This window comes from Clupea harengus, chromosome 2, assembly GCF_900700415.2.
Source record: "Clupea harengus chromosome 2, Ch_v2.0.2, whole genome shotgun sequence".
In the NCBI taxonomy this organism is placed as follows: domain Eukaryota; kingdom Metazoa; phylum Chordata; class Actinopteri; order Clupeiformes; family Clupeidae; genus Clupea; species Clupea harengus.
The window spans coordinates 31,996,058-32,020,248 of record NC_045153.1 but is presented as its reverse complement, the minus strand read 5'-3'; the positions used below and the strand labels follow the sequence as shown (position 1 = coordinate 32,020,248).

The 24,191-nt window shown below is 42.2% G+C and overlaps 1 protein-coding gene across 2 annotated transcripts in view; it reads right to left on the bottom strand.

The window, feature by feature from the left end:
- enox1 (ecto-NOX disulfide-thiol exchanger 1) overlaps positions 1-24,191 on the bottom strand; it is a 51,905-nt gene that overhangs the window by 19,651 nt on the left and 8,063 nt on the right. The gene's annotated exons all lie outside the window — the stretch shown is intronic.

Below are 24,191 nucleotides of genomic sequence, written 5' to 3'. Positions count from 1 at the left end.
AGACTGCTCTACACCCTCAAGGACATAAAGGTCTTCAAAGTCCATCTGCCGCCTCCTGTTGCAAACGGCACACCCTCTGAGGTAAACAAGTTACTGCTGACTACAGCTGACTTGCCAGTTTAAACATAAAGCACACAGACAAATGTCAACTTGCCATATTGTATTATGGAATCATTATTTATCTACCTAATTTGGTAAAGGGTGCTTTGTGGGAAAATGTCATGCTTTCTGTTCACTTACCCTAACACTGTGATTAAACATCCCTCCCTCTGCATTTGCTCATAGGGACTACATCATCACACTCTCTGTCATCACACTCTCTGTCATCAGTATGCTCACTACACTACAGCATCACACTCTCTGTCATCAGTATGCTCACTACACTACAGCATCACACTCTCTGTCATCAGTATGCTCACTACACTACAGCATCACACTCTCTGTCATCAGTATGCTCACTACACTACAGCATCACACTCTCTGTCATCAGTATGCTCACTACACTACAGCATCACACTCTCTGTCATCAGTATGCTCACTACACTACAGCATCACACTCTCTGTCATCAGTATGCTCACTACACTACAGCATCACACTCGCTGTCATCAGTATGCTCACTACACTACAGCATCACACTCTCTGTCATCAGTATGCTTGGCACGCCTCTGGTTGGCAGCCTGGACCATGCAGCAGTAATGATCATTATTCAAATTTGACATGAGGAAATCTACTTACTCAGAACAGCATTTCCTTTTAATTGAGTCAGAATCATATCCATGTCTTTTCATCAAGGCCATAATCACATTAGTATTCTTTGTGAATAAAAATGTATTTACTTGAATCTACTTCGTTGTACAAAAAGTGAATAGTTGCCTATTGAATGCCCTTAGATAGGAATCTAAAACTGTTTATGCAACTCAGCATGCTGGAAGCATTTCTCCTGTGATGTACCAATGGGCCTATTATGCCAATCGTAATGATTGCATCAGCTGAAAAATAAACAGAATATCTACACAGTGACTGAGGTGACTGCCTTCTTTATTCACACAACAGATAATGCTGCCTCTCAATGAGAAATCCAGTCGGTAGAAGAAGAGATATGTTGTTGTATTCCCCTCCTATGTGTGTGTGTGTGGGGGGGGGAGGGGGAGTGATTGTGTCAGTGTAATTGTGTGTGGAGTGGAGACGAGATATCTGTGGCATCAAATATATGGCAACCACGGCAACCCAGCTCTCTGAAACAGCACTGCATCTCCAAACATGCAGGAGGACCTCTCCTTCACTAATGTCTACTACAATACTTTCAATTCAATTCAATTCAATTCAATTTCATTTATATAGCGCCAAAACAATCAACTAGTCTCTAGGCGCTTTACAGAGCCCAGGGCTGAACCTATCGCAGTTCAACTACAGATACAAAGAGCCAAATGTTACACCCAGGAGGCTGCGCTCGTCTAGTGAGCGTCATTTGGCACTGCCGTCTGTGCAAGCACGGCAATCCAGACTATTCTCATTTGTAGTTCCACGTTGGTGGAACGAACTGCCTAGTACTACCAGAGCAGGGGCGTCCCTCTCTACCCTCAAGAAGCATTTGAAGACCCAACTCTTCAGAGAGCACCTCCCTTCCTAACTGGCACCTGACTAGCGCTTAACTTGCACTTCAGCAGTTACATTCCTGCACTTCTTTTTCCTTTTTTCTAGGTCGTTGTTTTCTAATTCTCATGTAAAGTAGTATTTATTGTTACACCATGCTTTTTATTGCTCTTAGCTTGACTGTTCTCTCCCTTGTACGTCGCTTTGGACAAAAGCGTCTGCTAAATGACTAAATGTAAATGTAAATTTATCTCACTTTCATGTGCCATGCAATATTTACCCTGTAAAGTGTGTAACCTTTATTATTTAGTAACACAATTGACATATCTAAATCATTAAAGGATGGCATCCTATTCAGACACGTGTGATGCCCATTACATTTGGAACTGGAATGTGATAAAATGGCCTAGCAAGCCTTATAGTATAAGCCTTCTATATGATTTTCACTCTCAAGTTCTAAAACCCCAATTATTAATCTTAGGAATTTCAATAATGGAAAGAAACATTCATATATAAATCACCAATGTGAATAAATGAATGGCTTTGAATTTACTGTCATTTAAATAAATAATTCAAATTATATTCAGGTCAGGATGAAGTTCCAAATATTTATGCTGGGTTGGTCTCTATTTTCGTATCTATACACAAAAACTATATTGATGGATAGAAGGTGCTTAGGAAGCAGTGAAGTAGGTTAGGAAATAAAACAGCATTGCTAAGTGTTCATTATAACTGTATGGATTCTGCCAAAAGAGGAGATGAGGTGACTGGTTGGAAAATGTCTAATTTACTATTTGAATGGTAAATGGACTGCATTTATATAACGCTTTTCTTCTCATAGAGCATTCACACACCAATGGCAGAGGCTACTATCTAGGGTGCCGACTTGCACATCAGGAGCGGGGGTTTCAGTGTCTTGCTCAAGGACACTTGGTGAGGAGGAGTCGAGATCGAACTAGCAACCTCCCGATTGCTGAACGACTCCACACCACTCCTGAACCACTATCACTATCTCTTTCTCACTCTTTCTCACTCTTGCACATTTACAGTTCGCCACCGAACAGTGTGTGTGCATCATTGTGCTAACAATATGAGATGGCAGAAGCTTGAGATCCTACATACTGTATATCCCAAAACATTACCCATGCATAACTGAGAAAGTATTAAATGTATCCAAGGCTCATCTTTTTGACCTTGCTTGTTTTATGACGTAATTTGGTTGTCATTTGTGTGGTTTCAGGAGCTCCCGTCTGACTAGCACAGGACTCACAGGCAGGAGGGAGCTATTCTGACTAGCACAGGACTCACAGGCAGGAGGGAGCTACTCTGAGGCGAGCAGCACCACCCATCAAAGAACTGGGAGGTCATGACCACAATATCAGTCTCTGCTTGGAGCAAATTGTTCCAGTAATGCCTTTAGAAAGGCACCATTAAACACCAGACTCTTCACTAGGAGAGGGGGGGGGCATACAGTGGAGATTGAGACACGCAATGCACTTTCAATTCTCCACTCGTATGTCACATTTAGACTGATGGCGGCACTTTAGACAAAGAGAAGAGACAATCTTTATCACACTGCTGTCATACTGGAGGGAAAAAAGATTCTGCTGATTTTTGAAAAAAAATTAAAATGAATAGACATGAAGGTTATAGCCTTTACAAGCTAATCCTAGCATTTAACATAACATACTGTAATAAGTCGTCAATTGCGACAACAAAAAAGTGGGGGAAAGAATCCAGCCCTGTGCCCAATCCACTCCTAATCTAATGCAGCGTTTTAGATCTCTGGCTTTTATATATGAGATAGTCAGACCTCCCATTACAGACAAGCATAGCTCAGTCATCTTATAATGGGAAGCCTGGATGCCAGTCACACTTAAGTGTTCAGTCCTGAATTCCAAATGCAGTGCTCCAGAAGAACAAGAGTTCTGCAGAGGAGGGAATATGTGTGTGTGTGTGTGTGTAGAGGTAGAGATGGCTGGAAGGTAATAAAGACAAGAGCTGTGAAGACTGTTCAGTATTCAGCAGCTTTAACACAAGCCAGCAGACTGGAAACCACATCTTCTTGCATCCATGATGAGCATGCCTGTAATGCCATCATCAGAGCCCAGTGTGCCGCCATCTTCTGGGATACTGCATTCAAAAAGACTGTAGGAGTAAACTACACTCAAAAGAGGGGACAAGGACGCATATGTGGAGGAGTGGAGCTGAGGATGTGTCACACATGCTAGAATCAAATGATGTTCCTCTTGGATATATGAAGCCTTTTCCCCCTTAATTCCAAACAACAGTCCTGTCCTGTAATCAGACTTGACTGATGTAGAATAAGGACAGTTCTTTGGTGTGGGGAAGCTGTGGTACTGCAAGGTGTGAGGGTTATTTTGTGAAGGGTTTTTTAAGACATTTTGGGGTAAATTCATTAAAGGTAGCCAATCAGAGACTCATACCAATCAGAGATTCATACCAATTAGAGACTCATACCAATCAGAGATTCATACCAATAAGAGACTCATACCAATCAGAGATTCATACCAATCAGATATTCATACCAATCAGATATTCTTACCAATCAGAGATTCATACCAATCAGATATTCATACCAATTACAGACTCATACCAATAAGAGATTCATGGCCCTAGGCCATAGGTTCACACACACCAGGCAAGTGGAGGGTTGTTGTTCTGGTGTATCAGCACATCTTGTCAGGAAACGGTGTGGGGGGTCGTGAGGTGTAGAGAAAACATATGTTTCGTATGTGTGTGTGTGTGTGTGTGTGTGTGTATGTCAGCCCCCCTTCCCTCCACCCCCCACCCCCCTCTCTCGGCCAAAATAGAAAGGATTTTGAGATTTTTTTGAATAAAAAAGAGAAACTCACATTTAACAAAAATACTAAGTAGCATGCCCAGATCATCCATACCGGTTGGAGACGGAATAATCGATGCCCCTAAGAAACGTCCGGCCACGGAGAGCAGGACCCAAGAGCCTGATGCCAGCCTTCTAACCTGGGAGCATGTGTATGGTGACGGTGAGACCTTAAGCTATATTCTCCAGGAGATGGGAGGTATAATGCTATTCAGAAACGACTGGAAACTTTGCGGAGAGCTTGTGGAGCACAGTCTTAAACCGAGTCTGGGAGGTGCCGGACTGTGTGCCGCTCAAGGGGATGGAATGAGAATTCTGTACTTCCTGGGTTACGCGCTGTAGAACAGAGATTGGAGAAGGGAGGTGCAGTACTGTCATCACAGTGCCTGTGGAGATGTAGAGGGTGTTTACGGAGAGGAGCTGTCAACATGTCTGAGCGCAGAGTCTGACACTACTGGGACTGTGAATGAAACATGTCAGAAATGCCCCTGTGGAAACTCTGCATTGGGGGCAATGTATGCAGAATCTGCTGAGAGAGGGAGATGATTGTCTGGAGAGATCCTTGCCTCAAGTAGTGGGCCAACTGCTTGAGTATCCTACTTTTGCACCATTGCATTTATTAAGTCTGTATACACAGTGTGTAGAGGTAGCCTCATACAAAATAAAGCATGCGAATCCTACAGATGTAGATTGTATATTGGATGGTGTACTGTATTGTATATTGATGGTGTAATGTATTGTATATTGATGGTGTACTGTATTGTATTTTGGATGGTGTAATGTATTGTATATTGATGTTGTAATGTATTGTATATTGATGGTGTAATGTATTGTATATTGGATGGTGTACTGTATTGTGTATGGGACGGTGTACTGTATTGTATATTGATGGTGTAATGTATTGTATATTGATGGTGTAATGTATTGTATATTGGATGGTGTAATGTATTGTATATTGGATGGTGTAATGTATTGTATTTTGGATGGTGTAATGTATTGTATATTGGATGGTGTACTGTATTGTATATTGCATGTTGTACTGTATTGTGTATGGGATGGTGTAATGTATTGTATATTGATGGTGTTCATGCATGTATTATTGAAAGCTCTCTCGCACCATCTGCTTGTGTTTCAATACCATAGCGTCCCCTGAGCTAAGAGATTCATTAATGTAAGGGACCTGGCTAAAATAGGAGCTATGGTAAAGTCTCGAACAAAGGAAAAGCGGTTAGCGTGTCTGTTGAGGGCTGTTGTTCAGCTCAGAACACCAACTAGTTAAGCAAGCCTGCGAAAGGTCAGGCTGGGTCAGTGGCAAGGCATGTCGAGCGAGCAACAAGAAGAACAGACCCAGTTACTGCCTGTGGTATTAGTCTGGTATATCCTGTATGATGGGCTATACAGGTGTCTTATTATTTTGTCCATTAATGTGCTATTTGTTGGCAATACATTAACATAGCGCACTGCATCATGTGCTGATGTGGTGTGATTCCTGTAGGCAATCTACCGGTATTAAATATGTCATGTAAGCACAGGGTGGTTGGACTGTGAGTTGCTTCTTGCTGTGCGTGTATCCGGGACTTGGAGGGCCCAGGAAGCTTTCATGCCCAGGGGCCCTTGATTTCATAATCCGTCCATGCTCATTCTCTCACTTTGTGTGGAGGTCATATTACGCCCTTTTCTAGTATATGTGGAGTGGAAGTGGAGTTTAAAGAGAGACAAACATTGCAAAATGTCTTTTTTGATTGCAAAAAATCTTTAAAAAAAAAGTAATGCAAAATCCTGGAAAGACTGATTTGACCTTGGCTCAGGGAAAGCTAAAGAGTAGCACTATGAGTACAGTATGTGTGTAAGGACTATACTGTGGATTTACATAGCAGCACTGTTCATCAACCACCCACAATGTATTGTTCTATACCTCCCCACATATTCCCCATCCCTAAACCCAATTGAAGATTTGTTTTTGTCATGGCGATGGAAGGTGAATGACTGCCATCCCCCCACGCGCGTGCCTCTTCTCCAGGCAATGGAGGATGCGTGTGTGGGGGCTTCCGCCGGATGGATCTGTCACTCCAGAAGAATCTCTCCCCGCTGTTCAGCCAGGGACAACATGGCTTGTGATGTAAACCAAAATGTGACCAAAATAGGATGTAGGATGTGGCCTCATTTCTTTTTTCTTACATTTTACATTTGTTTTTGTCTTTTTGTGTTTAGAGTTTTCAAAAAAATGTGCCTGTTGTGTACAAAACATATATATTTGATATAGATATATTTGAGTAGATATATATTACTGTAACAACCCTTTACAACCGGCTACAATGTAACTGATAATGCAAGAGGCATAATCCTACTTAAGATATTCAAAGTAGTGTTTTGTGTTGAGCACATTAGTGTATTGTTGGTTGGTAGAAAGATCTATTCATATGATGACATGTGGAAAGAGAGAAAAATGTTTTGCATTTTGTGTTTGTGGTTTTGAGTATAGAGTTTTGTGTTTGTGGTTTTGAGTATAGAGTTTTGAGTTTGTGTTTGTGGTTTTGAGTATAGAGTTTTGTGTTTGTGTTTGTGGTTTTGAGTATAGAGTTTTGAGAAAATGAGCCAAAATTGCTCCACATGTAAAAATGTTGTGCAGTTGGAAAAAAATTATAATATGGAAGAAATATGTAAAAAACTAAGTTGACCCTTTGTACACCAAAACAGACTGTGTCAAACTCCATTGGAGTTGAATATGCTGTTACCACGACAGATGGAGGGACTGAAAGGTACTGACAGTTCAATCAGGGAAAGACCACTGTGAACCACAGTGAGTGTTCAAATGTCTTATACATATGCAAAGCCCTTTTGCTCTCCAGGCAAGAGCAAGGAAGATACATCATTTGTGCTAGTTAGCATTAAAGGTGACCATGCGTGTATGCACTCTTCCTGCACACTTCTTGCTCTTTAAATGGTAAACAAACAAAATGGCTTGGACTGAGCCATACACTATTCATACAGTCAATCAATCAACAACATTGCTTAATGAGCACAGAAGAGAGGAGTGTATTTGATTGGCTATTGAGCTCAAATATCAAGACATTAGGTGACAGAAAATGAAGTATTAACATACCGTAGGTCAAGGATAATACCACATTGGTAATGGATATGGAATTAAATAGTTTTTGTTGGAAGTATTGTTGGGGGGACGACTTAAAATGGGGGGCCATTGTTGGTTCGAATTGGAATCTTGAACTGAGGTTAAATAAAGTCGAATGCTTGTTGTGGTCATGTTGAGATTTTCTAAAGAGCACACCAATGTATTAGGGTGAGGTGTTAAAAGAGATGATTTTCTAAAGAGCACACCAATGCAGTGGGGTGAGGTGTTAAAAGAGATGATTTTCTAAAGAGCACACCAATGCAGTGGGGTGAGGTGTTAAAAGAGATGATATTGTAAAGAGCACATCAATGTCGTAGGGTGAGGTGTTAAAAGAGATGATTTTCTAAAGAGCACACCAATGCAGTGTGTGAGGTGTTAAAAGAGATGAACACAGGTCCCAGACACAATTTTAGGTCCCAGAAGAAGATGAAACAAGTGCACTAACATGCAATAGCCTAATAAATAAATGAACAAAGCATCAACAACTGCTAGCTATTTTTTATGTTATTCAAATTAGCTTCTAACTCCTCACCGTGCACTATCATCTATGGCTTGTGTTGCTGCTGCTGAAGGTCAAATAGGCACATTCGGCAGCAGAGTCTATCTTGTTTTGCCTGCAATTTCTTTTGCGCTTCGCTTATCCATTTTGTCACACTATTTTTCATATATTTCAAAACTGAGACAACTGTTTGAGGGCCTTGTAACATGTGATTGGTCTTGCCAGTGTCAGTTAAGAAACAATCAATGGGCCACTCTGCTTGCAGTCTGCAGTGAAAAATGTAATTAATAAAAACAGCCCAAAAGCTGCGCTGGCCCAGTATGACAGATGGCCGTCCAGCCCTGGTCCTGACACTGGGAGTGGGAAACAAACGGAGTGGCTCGGACTGAGCAATACAAAAATCCAGCCAATCATTGCATTGCTTCAGGAGCACGAAAGGGAGGGGATTCATTTGATTGGCTGTTAAGCTCAAAATCATTTGAATATTTTAAGCGCTTTTATGAAAAATCTGCAAAAAGAAATGTAATGTTTCCATGTGTATTATGCAAATTAGAAATGGACACTCCTAACCATGGGAGGAGTTGTGTAAAGCTGTGTGTTCGAAATGTGAGGTCGTCAGGGCAAATTAAAAGGAAATATGTAATAAAATCTCCACAAATGTGATTTGATGCAAAAAAAAAACATTTCCATAAACCTTAGCCGCATTAATTCACCCCCCTCTAACGAACCATGAAGTGAATTTCTTTGAATTTGCATTAAAGTTGTTTTTTGATGTTGCTGTTGAAGAGCTAAATGGTTGGGGACCCCAATTTTACCAGAGGTGGAGTCTGACAATTGTACAGGGGGGTAATACACTTTTCATCAGCACACAATCCAACTATTGTGCATATACAGTATATACAACCATTGACCATGGAACACATCTCCTATGGGTCGGGCTGAATCACTGAATGCACAAAATGATCTCTCTAGTATCTAACGTTTCATATATCAATGGGCCATGCCACGTGCCATGAATGCTCAACAATGAATTGCTATTTCAGTTCATAAATGATGGGACCAAACATTTTCCATACTTTTGTTCAGTGTCTCTCATTAAGCTGAACAGAGTGAGGTTCCATAAGTTGGTTTCATAAGTATGTATTTTTGTGTCAAAAATCTGGTTATTATGAAGACAAGGCTACAGAGGACGTTTTCTATTCGAATCAGCCTGATTGCACAGTGTGTGTGTGTGTGTGTGTGTGTGTGTGCTGGCAGGCTGGTGATGGTGGCATTCAGGGTCCTCTGTCAGAGCACAACTCCTCTCGCTGGGTAATGAAGACAAATGCAGGCAATTGTGTGCGGAGACACCGAACACAAAGCCCAGCACAACAGATAGCTGCTACCTCAGCTTCAGCACTCATTCTTCAGAATAAAACGCACAACATGGGCCAAGGTTCATCCTACAGGTCTTCCCCTCTTTTGTTATCACTCTCTTCCTCTCTTCATCTTCCTCACTTCTCTTCATTACCATTTCTCCCTTACATTCTCTCTCAATTTCTCTTTGCCTTTCTCTTTTCTGCTCCACCTCTTGCTTCAGTCCCTCTCTTTATTCCCTTCCTCTATGAACGGGTCTGTGTAGCGCATATATTCAGCAAGCCAATGCCTGAATGTGTTTTTGTCTTGGCCTCCCCCATGGGAGATCTTGCCAGCCTCTCAGTGCCCTCCCCCCCCCCCCCATGCTCATCTATCTGTTTCATCCATCTGTTAGGCCTGTCTCTCCACACCTGCTCGGCTCTGCTCTGCTCTGCTGTGCTGTAGGATGGGCACAGAGCACTGTTGCCATAAAGAGTGCTAGGCAGTGGCATACATTCCTATCTCATAGTTCAAGCACCCATCCAAAAGCTCACATTTGTTTACCACTCCCCATGGCGGTGAACAGCATATGCCAAATGAGTTCAACAGGAAGAAGAGGCGTGTTCTCTGGAGTGTGTTCTTACACGTGACCTGAGGTATGAGTTCAAGAGGAAGAAGAGGCGTGTTCTCTGGAGTGTGTGTTCTTACACCTGAGGTATGAGTTCAAGAGGAAGAAGAGGCGTGTTCTCTGGAGTGTGTTCTTACACCTGAGGTATGAGTTCAAGAGGAAGAAGAGGCGTGTTCTCTGGAGTGTGTTCTTACACCTGAGGTATGAGTTCAAGAGGAAGAAGAGGCGTGTTCTCTGGAGTGTGTTCTTACACCTGAGGTATGAGTTCAAGAGGAAGAAGAGGCGTGTTCTCTGGAGTGTGTTCTTACACGTGACCTGAGGTATGAGTTCAAGAGGAAGAAGAGGCGTGTTCTCTGGAGTGTGTTCTTACACCTGAGGGATGAGTTCAAGAGGAAGAAGAGGCGTGTTCTCTGGAGTGTGTTCTTACACCTGAGGGATGAGTTCAAGAGGAAGAAGAGGCGTGTTCTCTGGAGTGTGTTCTTACACCTGAGGGATGAGTTCCAGAGGAAGAAGAGGCGTGTTCTCTGGAGTGTGTTCTTACACCTGAGGGATGAGTTGAGTTCAAGAGGAAGAAGAGGCGTGTTCTCTGGAGTGTGTTACACCTGAGGTATGAGTTGAGTTCAACAGGAAGAAGTAGAGGCGTGTTCTCTGGAGTGTGTTCTTACACCTGAGGTATGAGTTGAGTTCAACAGGAAGAAGTAGAGGCGTGTTCTCTGGAGTGTGTTCTTACACCTGAGGTATGAGTTGAGTTCAACAGGAAGAAGTAGAGGCGTGTTCTCTGGAGTGTGTTCTTACACCTGAGGTATGAGTTGAGTTCAACAGGAAGTAGAGGCGTGTTCTGTGGAGTGTTCTTACACGTGAGGTATGAGTTCAAGAGGAAGAAGAAGAGGCGTGTTCTCTGGAGTGTGTTCTTACACCTGAGGTATGAGTTCAACAGGAAGTAGAGGCGTGTTCTCTGGAGTGTGTTCTTACACCTGAGGTATGAGAATGTGTCTGTGTCAATGTAGAATTCACATAAGATGTGTCCCCATTACAACTATGCAATTTCTTGTCTAGTTATCTATCCCACAAGACAGCCAATGTGTAGTAAATGTACTGGTGCAAAATTGTGTCTGAAGATGTGTCTGAAGCACCTAGAGTATCCCAAAATATTACCCACTGTAATGTTTACAAAACGATCTGTACTTGGTAATACTAGCATTCAGTTTCATAACATGTGGGACAAGAAATGTGATTCAGAATATAGTATGTCCTTCAAATATTGTAAATCTTGGTGGAACATCTTCACCTCCTAAGGAACATCTCACCTCCTAAGGAAAGAGCAAGAAACATTTGGGCTTTCCTAAAGCTTGTACCCAAGTAGAATGAATGAGTTTCTCCTAAGGGATTTCCCTAGTTTGTTACAATCGTATAGATTGTCATGAAAAGTGGCAGTTATAATCTTATAGATTGTCAGGAAAAGTGGCAGTTATAATCTTATAGATTGTCATGAACAGTGGCAGTTCTACCTTGTATGACGCCCTGGGCCATCATGGTCATGAATTGAAATTATGTTATTTAATTGATTTCTTGTCATGCAATGCCTACTGCTTGTAACCAACATGGTATCCCTCCCTGCTGGTATTGATTTGGTTAATTGCTTTTTGTCTCTGCCTCGGTCTTGCTGGGTTGTGTCACAAGCTGATTGGTCAATTTAAAATGAACAAAACCTTAGTCTAATTGGTCTCTGATGTTTAAACTTGATATTTATCTAATTCAGGAACTTTGCGAGTTGGTGAATGACCCTAACATGGTATTCTATTGGAGATAGAATATCTATAAATCTAATATACTGTAAATGATCTACATTAAAGAAGAGCAAATTGCATATTTACTTTAACGAACATTACACTACAAACTAGGCCATTATGAACTGAATCTGACATGGCCATTACTCTAAGTTAAGCTCCTTACTGACCATCCACATATAATCAACGTCATTTTGCTATTCAAGGTGTGAGGGTTGACATACAGCTATATGTCTCCCTATCATCTTGTCTCATGATGTCTTGAACAAATAGAAACTAATTTAAAATGTCATACATCCAAATGTAATCAATATATGGAAAAACAGAAATATCATCAAATGAGTCGAAATGTTTGGGTGGTACTATATGCCAGATACATTCACCTGAGCACAGCCACAAACACATTCACCTGGACACACCCATAAATACAAATAAACATTCACCTGAACACACCCATAAATACAAATAAACACAAATGCTGATCCATAATCTATACATTTCTAAATTCAGTTCCTAACCGGTCCTTTGAATTTTGAATTAAGAGATGAGAAGGTAATAAGGAATATTTAACATGGACAGTGTTTGACTACTGCAGGATATAAGTACTGTTCGTGAGACTGTGAGGGAGGTCTCTCTCGCTTTCTCTGTGCGTGTGTGTGTGTGTGTGTGCGTGTGTGTGTGTGCGCGTGTGTGTGTGCGTGTGCGTGTGTGTGTGCGTGTGCGTGTGCGTGTGCGTGTGCGTGTGCGTGTGCATGTCTGTGTGTGCGTGTCTGTGTGTGTGCGTGTGCGTGCGCGTGTGTGTGTGCGTGTGTGTGTGCGTGTGTGTGTTTGTGTGGCCTGCAGCGTGTTAGGAGTTGATAGCTCTGAGTCACAGTGAAAATGACCAGATGGTGGGAGAGAGCTGTAACATTCTTCCAGCCATGAGTGCCCTGCATTTAAAACACCCTAGCGAGCTCACATTACTCTCTCTCTCTCTCTCTCTCTCTCTCTCCCTCTCTCTCTCTCTTTCTCTCTCTCTTTCTCTCTCTCTCTCCCTCTCTCTCTCTCTCTCTTTCATCCTGTAACATACATACACAGTTAGCACTGTGCCGTATTTCACACGCAGCCTGCAAACCTGAGCCATGAATATTTAGAGAGGGGCTCTGTCATCCTTTGGGAAACAGCATGGAATAGAATTACCTCCAGTAAACAGAGAAAACATTTAGGCCATTCTTTCCTTATAGATAAGCATACAGCAAAAGATGGAAATGTATCAGTGATCTGCAAAGATCAAATCAAATTAAATAAGGCATAACTCAGCATAGCTATGGGCTGTCAATAATACTTTCATACAAAACCGCCCCCCGTGCAGAGTGTCAATACTGCAGAATCACCTTCATCAAACACCTCCTGCCGTTAACACCAGGGAACACAATGCACAAAGGATCATTATTTAATCATATTCAATCCATTAGAATGCTTGTGCATTGAGTGATATCTTGTTTTGGTGCAATTGTTATGAATATATGAATGGCTCATGCAGCTGTGCAGGCTTATGATTCTCACAGTCTGACAGTTTGACGGAGTACATCTCGCCTCTCTGTGGAGCAAGCAATTAGGGATCCAGTCCTGTCTACTCTGGTACAGCTCCAGGAAGGCGGTGAGAGTGGTCAGTGAGAGTGGTCAGTGAGAGTGGTCAGTGAGGGCTGGGGGATGCTGGCTGTGTTTACAGAGCACTGCACCACTGTTCCCATGGTGTATGTGTGTGCTGGGGGTGGGGCTCATGTTTGTCTCCCTCTCCCTCTGTCACCATCCTGCCCAGTACCTCCAGATCTCACAGATGGGCAGCACGGTGGCTCAGTGGTTAGCACTGTCGCCTCACAGCAAGAAGGCCCTGGGTTCGCTTCCAGGTCGTTCCAGGTCCTTTCTGTGTGGAGTTTGCATGTTCTCCCCGTGCCTACGTGGGTTTACTCCGGGTACTCCGGTTTCCCCCACCATCATAAAGACATGCATTGCATCGTATGAATATGAATGAATGTTGGTGGTGGTTGGCAGCCACGCTTCTGTCAGTCTGCCCCAGGGCAGCTGTGGCTACTGAGGTAGCTTACCACCACCGGTATGACTACTGGACTCTGGACTCTGTAAAGCGACTTCGGGTATATAGAGAAGCGCTATATAAAATTGAATTGATTGATTGATTGATCTCAGTCCTTGTTTCCTCCGTGTCCTTGTTTCCTCCCTGTCATGCTTGTGTCTCGTCCCCTGTTTGCCCACTCTGTGTTCCACCCTAGTCCATGAGCTTCCTGGTTTCCTGGCTGACTGACAGGTTGCTGGAGAGGTTGCTGTATCTACCGCCAGCGTTCCTGTTTGCACCTCATCAGCTACAGCATTTAAGCCCAGCCAAGAGCTATACTTATTGCTAGATTATCTTGCCTTGAGTGTCAAAGCCTTGGTCATGTTTTCACACTTTGTACGATTTTCTGCAAGTGACTTTTGATTGTTATCTCAGGATTATGATTTTGCCCGTTCCTTTGGATTCTGTGTAGCTTCCTGAACTCGGCCTGCCTGACTAGTGAGTTTTTGTCTTTGCCCCTGTTGCCCAGTAAGTGTGTTCTGACCACTGGCCTGCCCTCACTCTGTGGATTCTGCCTGCTCTGCGGTCAAAAAGAGTGCTGTGATTGTTACACAAAACAAAGCAGTCACAGTGTAACAATCACAGGACTAGTTTTGACCTCAGAGTTCTGCGCCTTGTATTGTATTGTATCTTCAACTTTTCTCACAACAAATGTATTGGATTCTGCTTTCGGGTCCAAAGCATTCCATCCCTGGCCTCGCCGGCCGTGACACTCTCACTTCCTCTCCCTTCTTCTCTCTGTTTGTCTGTCTGTCTCCCTGGCTGAAAGCTCTGAAACGTTACATTGCGGAATCCCTGTGTAAGCCCCAGCATTAACAAAAGAGAGGAAATTACTTAAATTAAGCACGCCTCTTTATGTTGATAAAGAAATAAGACAACAGCGTATTAGAATGAATCAGTGTCAGACTAGCAGGATACTTCCATAGTGTGGTTGGATTACCTCAAATATTGCGCAAAAACTGACAGAGGAGAGTTTTTATATACTAAAATGGCCATCTACCTGTGTGCTTTTGTGTGGTGGATGACCACACCAAGTAATTCTTGTGTGGATACCCTGTTTTCAAACACGGCTTCACAAGAACCGTCTCTAAATATGATGGGGCTTGGGCAAGCAACAGAGGGAGGCTAAGAGAGAGAATGAGCGAGAGGGAGGGAGAGAGAGAGAGAGACGTGAGAAGAAAGTTCATGTAGCACAGCTGAATTTAAATCAGGGATAGATGGCCTACAACATGTTAATCTCCCTGAAAGGTCAATACACCCAATACTCATTAGCTGACAAACATTACACATATTCAGACAAGACATATTCATGAATGTTGACTAAAGTCACTTGTCCATTCCTATATTTGTGCACTGCTACAGGACAAATTGATTGTACACTTTGTGACTGTACACCAGAAGTGGTGCATTTTGTGAGATGATGAAGCCACATATCTCTCACAGCCATCTGTAGAGGCATGTTTTCCTTTGCTAAAAGGGCTTGATTGACAGAGTCAGTGAGCTACAGCGCTACCATATGCTCTCTTCCCTTCTAATTATGGTCATTTACATTTAAACATAAATTAGTGGAGCTCTAAGTTTCTGTTTAGAAAATGTCTGTGCTAGTTTAGCCTCAGCAGTAGTGACACACGTATATGATCAAATGTCCAGATAGCCTTCTCATCTACTAATGAGGAGCAAAACAACAACAAAAGATCAGGTACTCCAGGTACCTCTCCATTCAAACCCAGCCTCTTTCTCAAGATTATTTGTCCGTACCTTCATTCTCACCCATTGTACCAGCAGACTCAGTGACATTGTACCAGCAGACTCAGTGACATTGTACCAGCAGACTCAGTGACATTGACTGTGAGGATTTCAAAGTAATGTAATATCATTGACATGCTTTACACGTATAGTACTGAGGATGGGTAGAATATTGTAACACTTTAGACCTTGAACAACAGACAGATAATAAAATTTGCCTTGATCTAAGTTATGTGCCTTATGGCTCACAACAGACGAAGATTGTCAACTCATTTTGAATACTGTTATTAATCATAAAGCCTACTGTGTGCTGTATGCCCACATGTTTATATAATAATAATAATAATAATAATAATAATAATAATCAGCATAAGGGCTGTACAATCTGTCCTTTGCTAGGCAAGGGTTACCAACCCTCTGCTAGAATTCACACTTTCTTGTGGAAATGCATTTCTAGTTCAGATGTACTGTTCTTTCAAAACACTACACTTAATAGACATTAATCTTCTAAATAATTTAACCTTCATAAGGAAACACGGTCAGAAAGCACTAAATAACATCTTATCAAAAATCATCAAGGCAATAATTCTATATTGTATTGATATGTTGAGGACTAATGAAATCAGATATGTGCAGTAAACAAACGCCTTCTTTACCTGAAAGAAAGCTATTTCAAAACGTATCCTTGGGGCAAGCATCACTGACAATGGCTATGCCACGCTAGCAGATTTAAAAACCAAGTGGCATGTCTATGCATGACTACACGTTCAAATATGACATGTACTTGTCTTCCCCACCGGCGCTCTATAAAGTATTAACCGTGAAATCCTCTCTGTCAAGTAGCTGCACTGAGCTTCTGGTATTCAGCACAAATCAAAATGTATTCAGGATATTCAACTAGAGTGGAAGGTCAAGGGGTTGACATGATGTTTCTGAATAATTCACTGGTGAATCACTGTCTCTGATGTGTGGACTCTGTTGAGTTCCTCCGTGCATTTTAAGGACGTATAACTAACTGAGAGTTATAGAACCCTACAGAAAACCTAAAATATAAAAAGAAAAATAATGTCTGCCTGTGCATCTGGAAGACCAGACTGCTCCCTATTTGACAGAGAAGACGGCTGCAATCAGCACTGCCCTCTAGCCAACTGTGCCAGCACACTTTCTCAGATAAAGGTCCAATAAAGATGCCTATAATGATAAAGGTCCTGGCTGAACCACTTTGGTGCGATGCATTGTTGGCTGAAATACTGACCTACTCCCTGCTGCTTCTCAAACCCATAGCAGCTACGTTGGAAATCTCAGCATGCAGCATGTAGAGAATACAAATGTGTCCTAGACATTTACTTGAGCAATAGATGGAGCAGTCTCATACTAACTTGCAATGTATGTAAGAGGAGTTTAACGTTGTGTCCCAATACTGCATTAAATACAGCCTGTCAGCTCCCTGCACACACAGGGGCTCAGTGAGAAAAAGAAGGCCCGGTAAAAGGTTACATGGGCCTACTTTGCTCTCTCAAAATAAACAATTCCATTCTGTGAGTGTGTTTTTGGAATTGTGAACAATGATGTTAATTGCCAATATTGGGACTATGTATTAATGGTATGGAATATGAATGGCTAGAATATAGCCTATACTTTTGTATGGCGTACCACATGAGAAAATATAAAGGCTCAGGCCTCTTGCCTCCCAGTTAGTCACTATATTAAAGGGGAGGGTGCTTCACTGAAGATGAATGAGGATTAATGTTTACATTTATGATAACTGAAAATCTCAGTTGGTGAGTGTAATGAAAATAATTGCCACCATCTGCATAGTGTTTTGTTTCATTGCTCTACTTCCCCTCATAATAGTAACCTTATGAGCACACTGTGTACCCACTAAGCTGCTCTACAATACTTAAATGCTCTCTTCCCACCTTATTTGTAAGGATTGGCGCGCTCTACTTCCAAAATAAAGGCGATTTAGGGTGCGAGTGAAAAAGACTATTAACTTAAAGTAGAAAAAACCGCACTCTCAAGCTTGTCTCATTGCTTATTTTGACCAGTTTATTCACAGACGCGTTTCGGCCTAAGCCATCGCCACCTTATCCACTGTCAATTTTGTTTGTGTCATGTATATACAATTTTAAGTTTGTATGTATCATTTACATTGGTCACATGTATGCTAGCATGCTTATTCTAATGCATGTATGAATTCATCTGCCATGTTTCTGATTCCCTCCCCTCCTTCTCTCCTCCCTTCCCTTCTGCCCAACCTGTTCATCCTGATTGCCACACATATATCATAGAAATGGCAATAAAGACATGTGGAAACTTCAGTTGACGGGCACCTACATGGATTTTATAACACATTCTTAGGCATTGTATAACATTTAAATAACATATTCTCAAGATGACATAAAATCTCACAGTCAGACGTATGAATATGTTTTAAAATCCTTATTTAGGTAAACTAAAGTAATAAACCAGTTTGATACAAAACGGTTTGTTAAAAAAATCAATCCAAGTTTCTTCATCATGGTTTCAACACAGCTGGAAGATTTGACAGAGGTCTCTGAGAATGACAATGTCTTCTCCCATATTCTAGCAGGCAATCATTCACAGACACGCCCAGGACCTTACATTAACTGCAATCATTCACAGACACCCCCAGGGCTTATATTAAATTGTGGCATGTCTAGCAGGCCTCCTTCTCCTCCTTTACCCTTTCATTATAGTCCAAACAGATGAGGTCTGGTGAACAGAGTGGTCAAGCATCTTTGTTCCAAACTTCTATCCTGTCTTTAAAACCTTAAAAAAGTAAACCTCCAATGCATTTGTGCTCCATCCGCAGGGTTTTGAAGCTCATTCCAGTCCTAATGTCATTCATTTGAAAATGAGCGACTCATGCTGAAGTAGTGTACCGTGTCCAAAAACACTGTGCAGTGAAAACTTTGTACTGCAAAATTAGAATGTAATCGCTCAGCTTCTGTGATAAGCAGTTAGCTCCACTGTAACCTATCAACATCAGCTGAAACAAAGAATGTGTGCACCTTTTGAAATGGAAGCTGAGAGTGTCATATTGTCCCTAGACTGAGTTCTATGTCATAGCAGGAAGTTCACCTCAATGACCAGGTCATGAACAATAGAATCCTCTGAAGAAGACTAAAAATGGATCCCTTAAGGCAAACATGCGGGAGGTCCTTGTAGGCTCCCTGTGGTACCCACATCTATTCTAAAGCGGTACTTGTTACCACAGTACCATGAGAGACGTTTGAGAGCAAGGAATATTCTTCGAGTTTAGTTGTTGAAAGTAGAGAATGAAGTGACCGTAAGGGACCTCCAAAAGTGAGTTGGGCACACTGGCACACATGCACACTGGCACACTGGCACACTGGCACACTGGCACACATGCACAGCCCGTAGCCCAGGTCCAGAATAACGTGTGCTACATTTACAAACACACAATCATTCTCTCTCACTGTCAAGTCAAAGACACCCATGTCAGCGGCCGAGATATATGATAAGGTATCACTGTTGCTGCCGCAGTGCGGTCCAAGTGAGTGACTCTGACGATGGCAGCGGTTGAGCTCTCCCTTACCACTGCCCTGTGAATGGGCTCTCCCTTACCACTGCGCTGTGGATGGGCTCTAGGAAGGACTGAATCATGGAAATCATATTCATGCCTGGGCCATAGCTCTAGCCAGAAAAGCAAACAGCATGCTGTAGTTGGCAGAGACGGATGAGAAAGGGTATGGTAAATGGCATCTTCCCCGGCTCGCCCTGTCACTTACGGTATGCTGGTGCTGTGCCTGTTCACTCTCTTCCTGCTTCTCTCTGTCATACTCTTTCTAGTGTGTTCTTCCACCTTTTCTTTGTCACTCTCTACTGCTCTCTCTCTCTCCCACATGTCCCCCAACACAGCCTACATTATGTTTGCTCTCTCTCTCTCCCACACGTCCTCCAACACAGCCTACATTATGTTTGCGCTGCATTTTTCCCCGGCTGTTTTCTCACTTTTACTTCCCCTTTATCTTACCCCCACAGTCTTTCCTCTCCACCCCATATATCAGCGAGATTAAGTGGACCTACAGCGACCATCTCCGGCTGTAATAGCCCCCGTAAATCTAAGGCAGTTCAATGCAGCAAAAAAGTGGGAAGAGATCTATTTATCATGTGTTATGTGAGGATCCAGATACGTATATCTAGATGTAAATTCTCATTCTATAATGTTGGCACCCACTTATTCTGTGGGGTTCTGAGGTAGATGAGATGAGTCTAATGAGGGAGAGGGGCGGAGGGGGGTGGAGAGGTCCCTGAGAGCCGAGTGACACAGGCGCTAATCCACTGCTAATCCACTCTCATTGCTTTCACTTTCGGGACCATATTGTGTTGCAGGATGTTGTACACACCTGACGGGTCTCCTTCCTGTCAACTCCGCCTTCTTGTGCAGTTGATGATTTAACCATAATCTCCACTCTCCTGCTGCTGCTGCTGCTAGATTTTTCTTCCCAGTGTCATTATTATGAGATCAGCTATTTTACTGCAGAAATAATGCATTCTTAAACTAATCTGGCCACCGTTTTATGCTTGATTAAATCAGGCTTTGCAGAGGAGTGGCACAGCTCCTCAGCAACTGTACATGATATGGATAGTCATCAAGGAAATATGAGATTCAGCAGGGTTCAGCCAGGCAAGGTACTTGCAAACTTTGCATGGTGTGCAGTCATAGGGTTAAGGGATGAAGCGTTTGCGTTGTTTCATCAGTGCTATACGGCACCTCTGTTTCAAGGAGGGTACGAGGAGTATGAGAGGGGGTCGTAATGACAGGCCTATAAAATACCAAAATTCCAAAACTGTTCCAGATTTACAAGCAGTGGTGTAACTTCAATTCAGTTGTTTTTGACAGCATATTGACTAGAAGAAAGAGAATTAATCTGAACAGAGTCTGGAAAATAGTAAAATATTGAATGTATGAAATCGAAACAAGTGTGGTTTTCAGTGCCAAATAGGTGTACATGGGTAAGAACATTCATCGTCTGACAGCCCACAGGTAGATTCTCTTCATATGGCTTAGAACAGCAGGTTCACTTCAAATAGCGGACGTACAGCCTAAATGACACCCAGTGAGGTCGGAGAGCACACCGAGATCCTTCGCCTCCATCACAGTGTGTAGTCTGTGTGTTACAGAGCTCTAGTCACACATGGAGGTCAAGGAGGTCATGGAGGTCAAGGAGGTCATGGAGGTGCAAATCCTCTTTCTCTCTGCTGCACTAAATTCACATTCACTGCTCAGTTTGCTTGCTGTCAGGCCACACTTCCAGATTTGTAAGAGAGATGCATGACCAAGACAGGCACACATATGGCACAAAGAGACGGCAGTGGTACAGGAGGTAAAGAAGTCGTTTAGTAATCAGAAGGTTGCTAGTTCGATTCCCTGTCGAAGTGTCCTTGAGCTAACATGAAGAGACAGATCCATGGACATCCATGAGCAGCTAACACAAGGAGACAGATCCATGGACATCCGTGAGCAGCTGACATGAGGTCTCCAGATCCACTCCACCCCCATTTGACATGCTGTCTGATAAAGCATCTTGTACTACCCAAAACAAGGTTCCTGCAGATGGAGATGACATCCTCCCATTTGGCTGGGCAATAAGGGAGCATAGTTTAATGTGGAGGCAGGGCAATAAGGGAGCAGAGTTTAATGTGGAGGCAGGGCAATAAGGGAGCATAGTTTAATGTGGAGGCAGGGCGATGAGGGAGCATAGTTTAATGTGGAGGCAGGGCAATAAGGGAGCAGAGTTTAATGTGGAGGCAGGGCAATAAGGGAGCATAGTTTAATGTGGAGGCAGGGCAATAAGGGAGCAGAGTTTAATGTGGAGGCTGGGCAATAAGGGAGCAGAGTTTAATGTGGAAGCAGGGCAATAAGGGAGCAGAGTTTAATGTGGAGGCTGGGCAATAAGGGAGCAGAGTTTAATGTGGAAGCAGGGCTTGGCTTTGATCAATTATCCGCCTAGAAAGTGGGATCTGCGCCTCAGTGCTCTGATATTAGTTAACATTATGTTGCAAGGCTGTACCTATTCTCACAATCGATGACTCACTAGGCATGGACATCAATCACTCTCTAATGATACGGCCCAAGGTGTATGACAGGCTGCATTTTTTTCACCATGAGCAAGAAACAAAAGAATCATTCCCTTTTCACCATGGGCAAGAAACACAAGAATCATTCCCTTTTCACCATGAGCAAGAATGACACCATTCCCTTTTCACCATGAGCAAGAAACACAAGAATCATTCCCTTTTCACCATGAGCAAGAATGACACCATTCCCTTTTCACCATGAGCAAGAAACACATAATTCCCTTTTCACCATGAGCAAGAAACACAAGAATCATTCCCTTTTCACCACGAGCAAGAAACACATCATTCCCTTTTCACCATGAGCAAGAAACACAAGAATCATTCCCTTTTCATCACGAGCAAGAAACACATCATTCCCTTTTCACCATGAGCAAGAAACACAAGAATCATTCCCTTTTCACCATGAGCAAGAAACACAAGAATCATTCCCTTTTCACCATGAGCAAGAATGACATCATTCCCTTTTCCAAGTACTCTTTAGTTGAGAAATGGCAGTGATGAAGAAATGCAAAATGTGAGAGTACATGGATAAATAAACTAGTAATCAAGATAGTGTAGAAGCTTCATTCACATACCCCAGGAACAATCAATCCACTGATCACACTGAGAATTCATTTAAAGCCTAGCCTAGCTCAATCAGTTCATCTTTTTCTTTCACTACTGTTTGGAAATGGTTAAAGCGGGACTTTGTCTTAGGTCACTGTTGAGGTCAAAGACCAGAAGAGTGAATGAGGTGGGTTCCGGTGACGAAATCCAAATTAGGTTTTTCAAATTCAAATGACCAACGCTCCACTGCACACCAATTGGTTATTGCTGATCCAATAGCCTACAATTTCAACCAAGTCAACACCTATTGCTGACCATGAACACAAATAGATCCCATAGAGCAACATAGACCACAATGAATGTAGTAAAAGTTGGTTTATCACAAATGAGTTCATACTTTACTCTACTATACAACTGAGAGATGCCCGCTGGGCAGTGTGATTGACCTGCTAGAGCTTTCATCAGGGATCCTATAAAATGGCCATTCCTCACACATCAGTTAACCTTAGTTATCTTGGCCATTCCTCACACATCAGTTAACCTTAGTTATCTTGCTCAACTCTGACTCTATTGGGATGGTAAGGGATGTGTCACTGTTTCCAGGCATTCACAAAATGACAACATGAGGTAAATGTAGCTTTTACTAAGACACACTTACTATTCAAACCAGTATCACTGTCACGTCTAAATAAATGCTTTTACTAAGACACACGTACTATTCAAACCAGTATCGCTGTAACGTCTAAATAAATGCTTTTACTAAGACACACGTACTATTCAAACCAGTATCGCTGTAACGTCTAAATAAATGCTTTTACTAAGACACACGTACTATTCAAACCAGTATCGCTGTAACGTCTAAATAAATGCTTTTACTAAGACACACGTACTATTCAAACCAGTATCGCTGTAACGTCTAAATAAATGCTTTTACTAAGACACACGTACTATTCAAACCAGTATCGCTGTCACGTCTAAATAAATGCTTTTACTAAGACACACGTACTATTCAAACCAGTATCACTGTCACGTCTAAATAAATGCTTTTACTAAGACACACGTACTATTCAAACCAGTATCGCTGTAACGTCTAAATAAATGCTTTTACTAAGACACACTTACTATTCAAACCAGTATCACTGTCACGTCTAAATAAATGCAAAACGCAAATGGGGAGAAGTATAAGTATCTCAAATTTCAGATTTTTAGCTTAAGGGATTCTTGTGATATTGGATTGGATTGGTTGTAGAGCCTTCTATGGACAAACATTCATGAATTTGGTATACAAAGATTGTGCTCGTGATGGATGGAAGGTGCCAAGATTGACCAGGTTTAAAATGAGATTGATGCATAACCTTGAAATGGATGGTTTAGAGATTTACACCATGTTTTGTGACAATTGGATGGCCTTAGGCGCGTTTTTTCCCCCGCCCTTTTCATGAAATTGAAGCGGCGGGAAATTTCAGGGGCGGAAGTTGGAGGGCATAGTTTCGTTTGATTTGGGGATTTACAAGGAAAATCATGAGTTTCTGAGATATGAGCCCAAACATAAATGGGCTTATTTTAGCTCCCCATGGTGGATCATTTGTTTCATATTTGGTACATAGCTTCTATGTGCCATTATGTATGTATTATGTAAGTGTTATGAAGATTGGCCATTCACACTGGCAAATATTGACTGCTGTAAATTTGATTGTCTTTTGGTGGCCATTTTGATGCCAATTTGCACTTTAGGAGATGCTAGCAAATGGGGCCAAGAATAAATATGACAAATTTCAGATTTTTAGCGGTCCTTGAGATGTTGACATGTGTCTGTTTCTT